General features: G+C 41.4%; 1 protein-coding gene across 1 annotated transcript in view; it reads left to right on the top strand.

Moving 5' to 3' along the window:
* The window catches only part of ATP9B (ATPase, class II, type 9B), a 305,353-nt gene that overhangs the window by 265,931 nt on the left and 35,843 nt on the right, over window positions 1-3,579 (top strand). The window lies entirely within an intron of this gene.

Raw genomic sequence — 3,579 nt, 5'->3', positions numbered from 1 at the left:
TCAAGAATTCAGCCACTCATTTTCTCTAAGCTTCTTTTCTTCAACATCTTATCTGCATTGTAACTTTTTTTTTTTTTTTCCTTTGGAGACGGAGTCTCGCTCTGTTGCCCAGTAACTTTTTTTTTAATCGACTACACTTCAAATCCTTTAAAAGAAAATAGCACTAAAGTACTGAGCCACTAAAGCTAATTTAGTTGTTTTTTCTTATTGAAGCTAAAGAATTATTTTGAAGCTCTCTGTTACTTCTGAACAGTTCACCAAGGTGGCACAGACTGCAGCACTCTGCGTTGTTGTCTGATGACCGGGGCAACTGGAGACTGGACGTGCCGACGTAGTCTATCCAAGCTGGTCAGTGTCAGTGGACACCGAGTCCCCAGTCCGTTGGCTCAAGCTCCTGTGATGTAAGACAACATAGCCCTGCTCTCAACAAGCCTGTGTTCTAGTCAGGCTAAGAAAGCAGTTAATCCGTGGCATAGAGCAACAGCGTAAAGGGCTGCAGGCTGAAATGTGAGTGGCTGACCAGCGAGTGCCAGTCCTGTCAGTTCTGAGTCACATATCTCAGGTCATGGTAAATTTATAAAATACCTTCAGAGGCAAGGCGTGCATTCCCTGCACACAGGAAAAGACTCAACTGGAAAGAAAATCTCCTCTTTTTCTTGTGTATTTGATAACCAGTCTTTTTAATCTAAAAGTACAAATAAGGCACGCATTATAAATCTCATTTACTGTCCTAATGAGTTAGCCAACCTCGAGTATAAACATTTGTCCCCTGCTGTGTCTCGATGGCCTGAGCCACACATGGACACAGTATCTATTCAGTAAGTATTTGATAAATGAATGAGGCAGTGAATGAATCAGTTAAACCAAGAGTCAGGATTTCCTTTGCTTTCCTAAAACTATGTAGCTTTTATTCTCTACAGAAAATGGTATATTTGCAACAGTATTTTGTTGTTCTTTTGAAGCTCAAATTTTGCTTTGAATTATTAAACTTTACTCAAGATGAGTTCAGGGACTTAATTTTCTGGATGCCAATAAGACAGGAAGCTGACCTACTCATCTCTCTCCTAACTCTGCACATGTCTTCATTCATTCTGAATGGTGCGTGACCACTTAGAGAAGCTGCTTAACTCCAAGATCCAGGCATCAGGACTAGTAAGGTGACCCTGGTTAACTGAGCCAGCCCACGTGGTCCCAAAATATCTCAGATTGTGGCTGTGAATTTTGTTACCAATTCATAATCTTACATTACCAGCTAACGCCAAAGACATTTGATTTGTAGTTGTGCTAATTGTAAAGATATCAAGTAGGTAATATCATACAGTTCTTCATAAAATCTTTGAAACCATTAGGTATTGAACCATTCAGACCCCTTCACTATTTTTTATTTTCTGTAGAATACTCTCAAATGGTTTTATCTTTTGAAATGTATATTCATATAGTTATATACTTTTCAAAATAATAGTGAATAAGGCAATAAAAGGAAATTTAAAACATTGAGATTAGAAAGGAGGAAATAAAAATATCTGTGTTTGTAGATACTATAATTTTCTATGTAGAATCCACACACATACAGCCTCCTATACTAGTAAACTTCATAAAGTTTCAGGATACAAGGAATAATTTTTCAAAATCATTTCTGATTCTGTATATTAGCAATGAATAATTGGGGTGTGAAAAAATGTGTAAATATAATAATACATTTAAGCATTTATAATAATACAAGAACGTGAAACACTGAAGTGTGCCTCTAACAAAATACACGCAAGATCTGTGTGCTGGAAACCAACAACACTGAGGAAAGAAACTGTAAAAGGCATAAACAGATGTTCCTGGATTGAGAGGTGTAAACAGATGTTCCTGGATTGAGAGGTGTAAACAGACGATCCCGGATTGAGAGACGTGAACAGACGATCCCGGATAGAGAGGCGTGAACAGACGATCCCGGATTGAGAGACGTGAACAGACGTTCCCGGAGTGAGAGGCGTGAACAGATGATCCTGGAGTGAGGGCTTCAGTGTTGTTGCACATTGACAAGCTCACTCTAGAATTTATATGGAAAGGCAAGGGAACTCGAATTGCCAAAATAATTTAGAAAAAGAACAGAGTTGGAAAACACACTACCTGATTCCAAGACTTACTGTAAAACAGTAATCAATTAGACAATGTGTTATTGGCAAAAGGACAAACAAAAGATCAATGGAACAGAGAAGAGAGCCCAGAAATACACTCGCATCTGTCAGATGATCTTTGGCAAACGTGAGAGGAAATCAGATGGAGAAGAGTTGTGTCTGCAGCTGCTGGGACAACTGGCCGCCCATGAGCAACAGACCTGCAGCCTCCACCTCACACCTCATGTGAAAATGCACCCAAAGTGGACCCTTGACCTACATGTAAAGCTATAAACCTTTCAGAAGAAAATACACACCAAATATGCATGACCTTCGATTAGGCAAAGAGTTTTCAGACATGAGATCAAAATCATGATCCTTAAAGGGAAAAAAATAATAAATTAGACTTTCCCATAATTTAAAAGTTTTTGCCGGGTGCAGTGACTTATCGTGCCTGTAATACCATCACTTTGGGAGGCTAAGGCGAGAGGAAAACTTGAGCCCAGAAGTTCAATACCAGTCTGGGCAATATAGTAAGACCGTGTCTCTACAAAAAATAGAAAAAGTTAGCTGAGCATGGTGGTTGCTGTGTGCCTGTAGTCCCAGCTACTCGGGCTAAGGTGGGAGGATTGCTTGAGCCAAGGAGGTGGAGGCTGCAGTGATCTGTGATTGAGCCACTGCACTCCAGCCTGGGTGACAGAGTGAGACCCTGTCTCCAAAAAAAAAAAAAAAGACAAAGTTTTTCTCTGTGAATGATACTGTTAAGGAAATGAAAAAACAAGCCACAGCCTGGAAGAAAATATTTGCACGTCACACTTTTGATAAAGGAGTTGTTTCTATAGTATATAAGAAATCCCCAAAATTCAACGAGAAAACAACCCAATTTTTAAAGCAGATAGGAGATATTACTGGACACCACCTCAGAGATGATCCTCAGATGGCAAAGGAAGCCTGTGAAGATGCTCGGTGTCATTTTCATCAGGGAACTGCAAGTTGAAGCCACAGTGAGTTGCTGCGTACCCCCCAGTGCTAGAGCAGCCGAAACACCGGCCACATGAAAGGCTGGGAGGACCCAGAGCAACAGAGACTCCCCTTCACTGTGGGGGTGAAGGAAGGATGGCACAGCCTCTTTGGAAGACAGTTTGGGCATTTCTGACAAAGGTAAACATATATTTACCCCATGACCCAGTAGTCCATTCCTAGGTATTTCTCCAAGAGAAATGAAAACAGATTCATACTAAATCCTATATATGAATGTTCACAGCAGCACTGTCATCGTTGCCAAAAACTGGAAACAGCCCTATGCCCTTCAGCCAGTGGATGGAGGACATCTCTGTGGATGGGGACAGCCCGTGCGTGGATGGAGGACATCTCTGTGGACAGAGACAACCCGTGTGTGGATGGAGGACATCACTGTGGACGGGGACAGCCCGTGCGTGGATGGAGGACATCTCCGTGGACAGGGACAGCC

The sequence above is a fragment of the Mandrillus leucophaeus genome, unplaced genomic scaffold, assembly GCF_000951045.1.
Source record: "Mandrillus leucophaeus isolate KB7577 unplaced genomic scaffold, Mleu.le_1.0 Scaffold16, whole genome shotgun sequence".
Lineage (NCBI taxonomy): Eukaryota > Metazoa > Chordata > Mammalia > Primates > Cercopithecidae > Mandrillus > Mandrillus leucophaeus.
This window is presented reverse-complemented; position numbering and strand designations above follow the sequence as displayed.